General features: G+C 39.1%; 1 protein-coding gene across 1 annotated transcript in view; it reads left to right on the plus strand.

Moving 5' to 3' along the window:
* Positions 1-2,783: 2,783 nt before the first annotated feature.
* The window catches only part of CTXN3 (cortexin 3), a 32,489-nt gene continuing 23,003 nt past the window's right edge, over positions 2,784-12,269 (plus strand). Inside the window, exon 1 of the mRNA XM_083818989.1 lies at positions 2,784-3,428. The gene's annotated coding sequence lies outside the window, so the exon portion shown is untranslated. The remainder of the gene's footprint in view (positions 3,429-12,269) is intronic.

A 12,269-nucleotide genomic window follows, 5' to 3' on the forward strand; every position in this document is an offset into this window, starting at 1 on the left:
ACAATAGGTGATTTTTACCACATGTCCTTGGGAAAGTGCAGGAAGTTGTATTTTGTGTAAGGAAATGTATTATGATTAGTCATGGGATTTTGAATGGTAGCTATGCCATCCAAGAAGCAGTAAAAATAGATATACTGCAGAGTAACAGGTTTAGAAAGTCTGCCTATATAGGTCAAACAGTTACGCCATAAATTCTACAGAAGGGATTCATCCCTGGGTACTCTAGGAGCTGGCTGACATCATCACAAGACCTTTCTCACATATTTTTCCATGGTCTTGGAAATGTGGAGAGGTCCTAGTTGATGGGAAGGTGGTAAATGTTTTTCCAGTTTTCAAGAAGGGTAAGAAAGAAGACTCTGGTAATTAGAGGCCTGTCAGTCTCACTTCAGTATCTCTTTTTATGGAGAAGGTTTTTCTGGGAGTTACTGAAAGACAATGGAATCACTGGTCACTGCCAACATGGGTTCACAAGGGGAAAGTCCTGTTTAAGGGGAATGTTATTATTATTATTTTTTAATTTCCTTTTATGACAAGGTTACCTGCCTGGTTGACCAAGGGAAGCCAGTAGACATACTCTTGTCTACCAACAAAGTTTTTGGTACTGTCTCTCACAGTATCCTTCTGGACAAAATGCCCATCACACAGCTAGCCAAGGACATAATACGATGGGTGAACAATTGGCTGAATCTGAATTAGGAGAAGTTCAGATTGGATACTAGGAAAGTTTTCTTCACTGGGAGGGTGGTTGCACTGAAAGAGTGTCCCCAGGGCAGTGGTCACAGCATTGAGCCTGTCAAATTTTGGTAAGCATCTGGACAACACTCTCAGACACTCAGTCTGATTTTTGGCTGGTGTGGAGCCGGGAGTTGGACTCAACGATCCTTGTGGGCCCCTTCCAACTCGGGAGATTCTATGATTCTAAGATCAAAATGGCTCTCTCTCTGCCTTGTACATGCAGTCCTTTGTATCTCCTGTAAACTCCTTTGCAGAGTTTATTCCCTTGGACATTCCAGCTCCCTTCAACACACTAGTACCAGACATACAAAATCTGGTGATAAATTGCTAAATCTAAGAAATTAAAATTGTTACTAAAGCTAGGGTGTTGTGGTAGTGTTCTACTCTGAAAAGGTTAGGTGCCACAAATCCCATGGATCTGTGACGACAGGTTCTTTTACTATGAGTGACAGACAAATAAGTAGGCAAATAACTTTGAAAAACTTCATGTTTTCTGGATTCTTAAGTACAAACAAGAAACAAAAGAAACATGACCTGTAGATGCCATGTCTTACTCTGGGCAGATTTAGAAGTTTCTCATTAGTTGTATAGGAATCCACCCATGGTGAAAACTGTACTTTAGCCTTAGGAAGGTGAGGAAGACCTAAGTGGTGACAAAGTATGTAGAACAATGCTGAGAAGGGAATGAAGTGTATAAACCTCATTTATGATGGTATAATGATAAGGATGAGGGAAAGCATGAAGTTGGAGCTGTGTTTTGGGGACTCTGTATGTGAAGGAGAGGTGGGAGAGAGCTGGTGCAAAGTCTAGCTACTCTTGATGACACTACCTGTATCTTGTATCAGAGTATCTTCCTTGCCACTGAGACTATCCAAACTAACACTCGAAGACCTTGCATGAGGGATTTTGCTTTTGTTCATTATTTTTGGAGAATTGTCTAATGCTGGGTGAAGAATGTTTGAAGATATATATTCAAAGTTTAGACCAATGCATGGAAACAGAATAAGGAATAGCTATGCATGTGAAGCAGTACTAGCAAAGTCCATAGAATAGTTGCATAGAATCATGTGTATGAATGCATGATTTTAATTTGCTTTGCTAATTTCAGTTACCTCTCACTGCTGCCTGTTTATATTACCTGCAATTTGCTCTCTATTTTCTTGGTGCAGAAGCCTCTCCCATTTCTGTTGGATGAAAGCATGAGTTTGTAAACAATTTCCCTTGCTAGTGTTTCAGGCTGTGATCAAAGTCACCCTTCTAGTTAGTGCTAACAGAACTCATCTGGTATTAAAGAGAAGGGCTGAGTAAACACTGTTTTGTGAGAGCAGATCTCTCCGGTCAGGGTTGACACATATTCAGGCTGAAGTTGAGCAGAACTTCTTGCCTCTGACAACATAGCATCCTTCTAACTGCAGAGTTGCCTGATTGCCTATAAATTTACTTTTCAAAAGAAAGGCCTATTTTTGTTGATTTTTTTGAAGTAGTTCAGAGCACATAATAAGAAATTTGCTACTGTATTGTAAATTCTAGCAAATTCCTAATAACTTGGTATGAATAAAACAGTTATAATAATATAGTTTCAGTGCATCGTTTTTAATTTACTTAGGCTCATACAGTGAGAGGGAAGTTGCTAGCAAATAATGTAATTATATATCCAACACATCCTCAGAGCAGTAGTCACTGCAGGAAAGCAGCTTAGAGGCAGAAAACACAACAGTCCTCTGGAAACTTTAGTAAGCAACCACAGACACCATGTGGTTTTGCACACTCTGCCTAGGCAGCTACATAAAAGTGATTGTTGCTTGCAAAAGTATCACAACAGAGAGAAGGTGTATCTGTGCATCTATTTATTCACAGTCATCCCATTGAGTCTTAGTACCCTAAAGCACTGAAGATTTTCCTTCTTTATCTTACTTCATTCAGTGAAGACATACTATTTGTGAGAGGTTACAGTTAAAATAACCCAAAGGTTTGACATTCCTCTAATGGGCTGGGGAGCTGTTTGCTGAGCAAGCTAGATCGCTTGTACATGCGACATCAATCCCTTTCAGTTTGACTATACCAGTGTGTTGGTGATGGCAAGTTCCCAAGGAGCAAATGCTTATGTTCACTTCCTTCATTCTTTGCATGTATTTAGCACTATTCATATGACAGCCCTAGTGCTGTACTTCTGTGTGAATTTGTTGAATAAGAACATTGAGGTTGACAAGGTTTCACACTTTTCACACACATTCAAAAAATCTATTTGGCTTTGCTTTTGGATCAAGGCAAAGCATCTCTCAGTCTTCAGAGGTCTGTTTTTCCTCAAGTATTGAGTCACACATGAGAGGTGCTGGACTGAAGGCAGTTGGCATTTTAAATTTTGGATGTGCAGTCTGTCGCTGTGTATTCTCTTCTGTGTATTTCTCCAAGAGAGATGAGCTACTGTGAAAGCAATCCTGTAATTATCCACTCCAGGGATATCAGTGCCAAGACAGCAGAGGAAAACACACGAGGTGCCAGTGACTGTAGCCAACGCAGCCATGTATACCTGGGGGCTTCTTCCCACCTACTGGAAGGGAATGCTGACATACACCTGCCATGCTCTGCTCCAGCTGATGCCAAGTGGAGAAGGTTTTATAACAGCTTATCGTGGGTGGGTGTAGGTGCTACTTTGCAGGCACAGCTGATGAAAACTTTAAAATGAAGACAAGGTAAGATGTGATATATGTGAACATAATGTGGACATACTGTCTTTGTGACTCCCAGCTGCCTTGCACTAGTTATGCTGTCTCCAAAAAAAAAGAACTGCTGGTTTTGTTGTTTATCTGGGTTTTATTTGTTGCTGTTATTATTCTTAACAAGGACGCTTCTATAATTCTTCTCTGTTTTGATTACCGTGTCAAACACTTATCTGCAGGCAACTTTAACAAGCACCAGAGCACAAGAAAAAAATAATTTCTAGGCATCTAACAGATTTGTTCAGCTGTAATTTTAACTCTCATTTCCTGATTTGTATCATTTCAACCATCCTAATCTGTCTTTCTATTAATTTCCCCTCAGCCTACTCTGGTTAACTGATGCTCCCTTACCTCACCTCCACTTCTTCTTTTAATTCTATTCACCTGGTTTTATAGGCTTACATTCATTTTAAGGAAGTCTCACTGCTGTGGTAGGCCTGTCACCCTCTCACTGGATCCCATTAGGGACATGTTAGCTCCTCTACCCTTTGACAAAGCTTCATTCCGCCCTTACTCCAAAGAACAACTTGGTCAATTCTGCTTGCTGTTTTGGCCCTCTGCCTTTGTCTTTGGCATTTAACATCACTGAGGAGGGTTGATCTGGCACTCAGAGATACATGCTTAACACCTCAGACTGTTTTTCTCCATTATTATTATTAATTTATTTATTTTTGTAATACATTTGAAGAGTTCTTCAAATATTGTAAGGAACTGTTGCTCAGAAGGCCTTAAGAGCCAGGTTAGCAGCTATGGAGATGTTGATTTCCTACAGAGGAGGGCAGTGTTCTTCATGCAGTAGCCACCACAGTACAGTATTCACAGGAGACATACAAGACCCTAGTCTAGTAAATGTTTGATTTAAAAACTTTATTTTTGGGTAGTTTTTATAATATACACCCATTTCCTGCTGGTGTTTGGCTCCCACACTTCAAATCTACCAAGTGAACAAGATACAACCTGAGGCTTTCCAGAGCAGATGCACTTAGACCTTTGTCTAGTTGGTTTTTGAACCAAACTCTATCTATTTTAACTTTTTTTTTTTTTTTTAAATAAGCATTGACAGAAAACCTGAATTTTGGTGTTTTCTGAAGTACTCTTGTATAATTCTTTATAAATAAGGGTGGGAGTAAGTGTGAAGTCTTTTATTTTTATTATTTTATTTTATTTTATTTTATTTTATTTTATTTTATTTTATTTTATTTTGTGGAATAGTAATGTGTCTCAAGTTATATCTTGGCTAAGCAGCCATCAGAACTATGTTCTTATGTACAGGGCAGACTCTTTATAAAACCACAGTTTTATATAAAAACTCCCCAAAAAGGGTCAAGAGAAAAATATCTTTCTAAATTCTATTTAGATTATGATATTTAAAAACTATGTGTATTCTTCATATAATAAGTATGAGAGAGAATAACCCTTGAAGTGATTCATAGGGCACTGCATTACATGATTTATTGAGAATATTTTGCAGGCTGCTGGTGATTGTAAAGAAGTGCTTTTTAACAGTGTTGAGAGAGAACCTCACTCAGCTCAGGTGTGTGTAGAGAAAGTATGAATGCAGAACATCACTCATGAGGAACTAAACAGAATTTTAGGCTAGAGATGGACTGCAACTTTCTGTTTAGTTGATATTTCACTTTTTTTCCTTTTTAATAGAAGTAGGAAAAATGTTGTTCTTTTCATTCATTATTAAAAAAAAAAAAAAGGCAGGGAAAGAATGTGAAGCAGATGGAGGGAGGTACAATGGAGAAGGTTTCAGTCTATTTAATAGCTGAACTTTACTTTTCATATTTACTGACTCTACTGAATCTTTAGGTAACAAATTGCAAAGAGGTGATCCTTCCCCTCTACTCAGCATTGGTGAAGCCATACCTGGAGTGCTGAGCCCAGTTCTGGGATCCTCAGTACAAGACAGACATGGACATAATGGAGAAAGTCCAACAAAGGGCCACGCAGATGGTTGAGGGAACTGGAGCATGTGTCCTTTGTGAAAAGGCTGAGAGAGCTGGGACTTGTCAGCCTGGAGAAGAGGAGGCTCAGAGGAGATATTATCAGCGCAAATAAATACCTGCAGTGAGGGTGCAAAGAGGATAGAGCCAAGCTCTTTTCAGTGGCGCCCAGTGCCAGGACAAGAGGCAATGGGCACAAACTGGAACACAGGAGATTCCCTCTAAGCACCAGGAAGCAATTCTATGCTGTGTGAGTGACTGAGCACAGACACAGGTTGCCCAGAGAGGTGGTGGAGTCTCTCTCCTTAGAGATCTTCAAAAGAAACCTGGGCATGGTCCAGGACAACCTGCTATAGGTGTCCCTGCTTAAGCGGGGTGGCTACACCAGATGTTCTCCAATGGCCCCTTTTAACCTCAGCTGTTCTGTATTCTGTGATAATGTTACTAATACATCTACTTTAATTGAAATATTGTTCTTTCTGGAAATACTCTCTCCCAGCGAAAATGTTGGCAGACATTTCCTTTTCTGTTTGCTACAAGCTGTGCTGTCTACAAGTGAATGTTGATGTAGGATGTGAATTGGAAACACAACAGTTATTTCTGAGTAATTGAATGTGTGAATGCTTCTGTTTCAGAAGCCTGTTTTTTCCCATTGACCTTAATGCCACACATGGAGATGAGCAGGAATGAATCTGTGCAGACAAGTTCTGTATCTGATTCAGTTCATTTTCTGAAGGGAAAAATGCTCTGTTCTTGAAGAGATTCTTATGTTGGCACCATTACCAAAAGTGTATGAACATACTTTCCAGACCAGATTGAGAGTCAATGGGATGGCCATATTCCAGGTTTGCCAGTCCAGTCCCTTCCCCTCTTAAAGGAAGATGTCTATTTGTGCTCAAGAGGTAAGAGATGCAGACTGTTGAAGGTCTTAGATATGTTAAAATCACAGGGATTACTGTGGAAAACTTCACTACTTTAGGAAAAACTGTTGCTATAGATTTTTTTAAGGTTGAAATAAAAATGTGTCATAAAGTTTTGTGCTCACACAAATATGTTGTGGGAAAAAAAAAAAAAAAGGACATTAACCAAGGTCATTGCTCTGCGTATCAGCTGTAGATTCAGAACAAGTATTCTTTGAGGAACTAAATCCTGGTAAATCAGAAGTGTAAATAAGTTCAAAAAGAGTTTAATAGAGAAGTACAAAATGTCATTAATCACAAGGATATAGACACAACTGTATCTCTAAACTACGTCTGTTAGAAAATGGGAGGCCTCAGCATGAGAAGTTTCGTTGTGTGCTGAGCTGCTCCTATGTTATTTCATATGGAATCAGCTTCTGACCAGGGTCAGAAATATGATGCATAGCTAGAGGGATCTTTAGCCAGACCCACCATAGCTGTTTTGATCTTATATCACAAGAGAGCTGCTGACAAAATCCTCTAAAACTCTCTGGAGATTGAATAAGACAATGGGCTTTCAAGTAGTTCTTCCGTTATTTTCTTGAAAAAAAAACAAACCAACAGACAACAACAAATAAAAATATTCACCAGTCTATGTTCTAGTTCTTACTCGTTAGTGACTAAGAAGCTATTAGGTATTTATTTCCTGCAACTCTAACACAGTCTACAGGGAGATATCTGTACCCACATGACCACATATTCTTGTGTAGTATCATTTATTTCTCTTGTCTCTTCTGAAAACAAATGCCTCCTTGGCTTCCTGCTGTTTCTTTTCTCATGTTCACCCCTTTGGCCTCCTACTATCAAGTTTCCCACACCTGAAATACTTGTTTTTTCACCCCTGTATACCAAATAGCCGGGTGCTTTCCATTCATTCTTTCTCTCTGTAATCTGACAAGATAGCCAGAAAGCATCTAAGTGAAAGAACAACTCCAACCCCCAGACCTGTGCTCTAGGTTGTGTCTGATTTCCCTTCGGTCTCAGATTCCTGCAGGGTTGAACTCTGTGTGGAGATTCACTGGTGGGCTGGGAGGCAGCCTTGTTACTGGAGGATCAGGTAAAGAAATAGTTGCTGTTTTCAATGAGATTTGCAGGATGAACTCCAGGAGGCAACCCTGCTCTACTCATTTTGTTGTGGGGGGAATTGCTGGAGCCTGTCTGTTGTACTGAAATCTATCTCTTGATTTTCAGCTGTGCCAGTTCCCTAAACTGGCCTACATGGCAATCATTATGGACTTGTCCGGAATTGTCAGTTACTTGCTCAGTAAGCAGATGAAAATATTGTCCATGCCTAGTAAATTATCACTACATAAATGTTTGTGGAAACACATCCATCAGACAGGACTGCTGAAGGAAAAGGTACCAGCAGGCATTCAGAAGGTATCAGAATGAATAAAATGGGTCATGGGATAAAGAAAATAAGGCTAAATTCAGGACTGGTACTAAAGCACAAGTAAGCAGTCTGAACTTGGTGACTTGACAGAGAATTTATGGTGCAAGAAAAAGATAAGAAATTGCTGGGGAAGGGCATGAAAAACGGTCAGATGGCTTTGAATGGGAGAAACCACCTCGGGGACAGTCTAGGAGAAACAGAGGAAAAGTATATATTGCCTGCTCTTACTGCCACAGAAGTTTAGTAACACATCTCCTTTGCATGTGCAGACTCCAGAGAGAACAACTGTCAGAAAGGAGGAGGCAGGAGGAAGGGCTTTCAGGGACAGTCGGACAAGGACAGACACTTGGAGAACTATTCAGAGATCCCTGTTTGGGAGCCTGGTGTGAAGAGCACAGCAACCACTTTGCTGCAACATAGGATGTATAACCTGAAATTTCACTGGAGCTGTTGTATCCCATCCTCTGTGGTCATACTACACAAGCCTATTCATTTCTCAGTCCTCAAATAACTTCTCAAGCCTTTCCCTGGCCCTGACCACAGTGGTCACATTCAAATCACTTCTTGATTTTGGTCCTCACTTGTGTCGCTGCCAGGCATCATGATGCAGAGCACAGTATGGCATATGACAGAGTGATGCCCATGGGTGTGCTAGGGGTTAAACACACTGCAGGGCTCTTTCTTTGATTCTACTCTTTGATTCACTCTTCTTTGATTCTGCTTATTTACTAATACAAACATAGCCTAAAGACCAATTTGCTGATGCTTCCTTCACAGTGAATTCCCCTAATCTATTCACCACTGACGTAACCTGTGGTAGCTGATAGATAACTGTACTGTCTTATCACACCCCTCTAAATGAAGCTGGCCGAGCTACAGAAACTTGGGCAAAACACAGCAGCAAATGTCCTTTCATCAACCAAAGTCTGGTTGCTTCCGGTTTTACTGCTTTGATTTCATATTTTACAAACTATTCATAATACTATTTTTGTGATTTAACCCAGCTGACACCTAAGCACACACAGTCATCCACTCACTCCCTCTCAGTGGGATGGGGGAGAAAATCAAAAAAAAAAAAAAAAAAGGTAAAACCTGTGGGTTGAAATAAAGACAGATTAATAGGACAGAAAAGGAATGAATAAATGAACAATTAATTAAATAAATAAATGAATAATAGAATATGGAAAACAAGTGACGCACAATAGAATTGTTCACCACAGGCTGATCAATGCCCGTTCCATCCCCAAGAAGTGGCAGCCTGCAGCACCCGGCCAATCCTCCCAGATTTATTGTTCAACATGACACCATACAGTATACAGTATTGGAAATCCCTTTGGCCAGTTTTCTGTCCCTTCCCAGCTCCTTGTACACTCCCAGCCTCCTCGCAGGTACAGCAGCTTCAGAAACTGAAAAGTCCTTGGCTCAGTGTAAGCACTGCTCTGCAACAACTAAAACATTGGTGTGTTATCAATATTATTTTCTTCCTGAATCCAAAACACAGCACCATACCAGCTACTAGGAAGAAAATTAACTCTAACCCAGCAGGAACCAGGGCAACTATGCAAAAATATATACATATAAAGAGGATAAAATTAACTTTCGTATTTGAAAGCTTTGCCTTTTTTTTTTTTTTTTTTTTTTTTTACCTCCTAGAGCCATGTAGAACAGTTCTACACTATGACACAACCTTTCCTGGCTCCACTGGCTCCCAGGGAAAGGCAGTTTCTGCAGATTGGCAGGAGACTTGGGTTTTGTTGTATTCATCTTCTGTTAAACCAAACTAGTGCTGGCACACAGTGTTTTGGCACAGCAAGAATGACTTGTCCTTAAAGTGTCACATTGGGTTGCTTGAGACTGCATTAGGTGGGGCAATAACTGTTCTCCCTTATTACTTCTGACCTGAGAGGTACTGTTAATGCTTTCATATCCGAGCAAAGATATATAAAGACAAATGTAGAATCACTGCTCTTCCACTTGTTCCAGTACAGGTTCTGCTTAGAGGCTTGATGACTTTGAACATGCTGGAGTGTACAAGGAAAGCAGAAGGCATCATATGGACTTTAGATTTCATTTTTGCTAATGTACAGACATTATCCTAACTCATTTTAGTTTACTAGAACAACTCTTGCCAACATAAAGTGGCAAACTGCAGTTAGTTTTGGGGCCTTTGACACCTGGTGAAACATAACCATTCATTTTCTTTGGTTTACAACTTCAAACAATGTTTGAGTCATAGTAATGAGGCAGACCGCAGGCTATCAGCTTGAATAGAGTTAATGTGCTGTTGCTATTATTCTGACAAGAAAACCCATCATGGATCTACTTTAAAGAAATACTTGTATCCTGCTTGTTTGAAGGTCACTTTGACCTCTCTTAAAGATTTGCTATGCAAAAGCCAGCTCTGTATGTTCTCTGCCAGGAAACCTACAGCCAAAACAAGTCAGTTCATAGCACTACCTGACTTTTGCTAATAGGAGATTCAACTGTCATCTGTATTTTCTAGCCCTTCACCTCATCATCCCACTTTGTTCTTTTGCAAATGTATGGGACTTAACATGTCTGAAGGTTAAAACAAAAATTGTATGTATACATAAGTCTCTCTCTCTCCCTCTCTTTCTCCATGAATAAAAGACAAACATTTTTTTTTTTCTTTTCCTGAGGAGGTAATCTGCAGCCTGTTCTTTAAGGAAAGCCACTGAAAAATGTGATACCCAGTAAATTCCAGTGGATGATGCTTGCACACCATTTTAGACAATTAGGGCAAAAGTGACTCCATCTTAGTTTAAGAAAGGATTGTTGTAGTTTAACCTAGGGGGAAGATGTGGCAGCTAGCAGAGCAGATCTCTAGTTAATTGCCAAGCAACTTAATAATCTTTTTTTTTTTTTTCATTTTTCAAAGTTGGTTTCATTATTGCAAATACAGTTGTTGTTTTTTTTTTAAAAAAAAAAAAGTTAATGTACTACTTTATCCCTAGGCCTTGGCTAGTGATAAATATAAAATGGGGAGATCTGGAATGCAAAAATGTGATTCCCAAGGATCTCCATGGCTACAGAACCAAAGCCTTTGGAGAAATGTTCCTCAATGTGCTTCAGGCATCCTTCAGTCAGTAACAGGTCACATCTCCACATGATGGACTCCTGTCAGGGGCAACGTGGGGTCTGGTCCTGTAAGAAATAAATGACCTCCACCAGCCAGCGTTAGGGAGGCAAGTTCTCTGCCATCTGACAAATAAATGCTAACCATGCCCTAAAATCTGGGATCACCTTGTCAGCCATGAATTTGAAAAGGAAAGCTCAGCAATGGTAATGAAAAAAGTATATGTAGCTTCTTTTAATGTCAACAATGCCATTATTTATGCCTAAGATTCTGTTATGTCTTGGAGATTGTTTTCCTCAGGAAATGTTACCTCTGAAGCAACACCTTGGAAATTACTTGGATCTATTCCCTTGTCTGGAGCTTGGAGCCACCACCAACTAATTGTAAAAAGTTCTACTGTAGTTTGCAAGGGAATATAGTTAAATCCTGTTGAATGTTTCTCTTAAATTATTTGGAAATGCTCAGAGAGTAAGTTTTGGTCAAAAGAAACATAAAAATACTGGAAGTATTTGGGCAGAAAGTTTTACTCTGGCCATGGAGGTCTTGTAAGTAAAATTGTTTTTAGTTGGCTAAACAAAATGAAAAATTCTAATTAAAAAATTGAAGAGATGATTCCACAGGATGACAGATCTCACCTGCAGGGAGTATTTCAACTCTTTATCATTCCTTCCCTGAGGGAAACATTTCTGTAGGTTTTTCTTTGATTTAAGCATTCAGATCTTTCGAAGGCCACAGACATGTTTATAGTTCTTTTCTTCTTCTTGGATTTTATTTATTTATTTACTTATTTTTAAGGGGAATTTTTTAGCGTGTGTTTCCAAGGAGATCGAAACATACTGGATCAACAATGGTACACGGGTATTTTTAAATAAAAGATATTAATTAAACCCAGCTATTTTAAATAATCCTCTGTATTTCAAATTTGACCCAGTCCAGAATGCCATCCTGTAGATTCTTAGGTAGCTTAAGTCCATATGAAATCCAGAAAGCATAACTAATTTATACCAATGGAGTATTCAGCTCATTGTTTCAAGCTCCTGCAGAAAATGATGGAAATATATTTTTTTATTTATCTATCTATCTATCTATCTATCTATTTATTTATTTATTTCCTATAAGGTCTTAAATAGAGGCTGTAGCAGAGAAAGATTCATGCCCATTACTTCCTCTAGCCATATTTATCAATATCATTTTTCTCTTTTCTAACATTGACCCTGAACTGCTATGACAATGTTAGCCTTGCTACATTGACAGAGTTTCTCCCATGTCAGATAATGTAAAAATTTTTCAAAATTCTTCTCTGTCATATACAACAGAGAATTTATTTTCTTTGATTTTGAACTAGACAGAAAAGAAAATATCACCATTTTCAGTATTTTTAAGAAATAGACATGGGAAAAGGCAGGTCTATTTAAT

This window comes from Anser anser (genome assembly GCF_964211835.1).
Source record: "Anser anser genome assembly, chromosome: Z".
Classification (NCBI taxonomy): Eukaryota; Metazoa; Chordata; class Aves; order Anseriformes; family Anatidae; genus Anser; species Anser anser.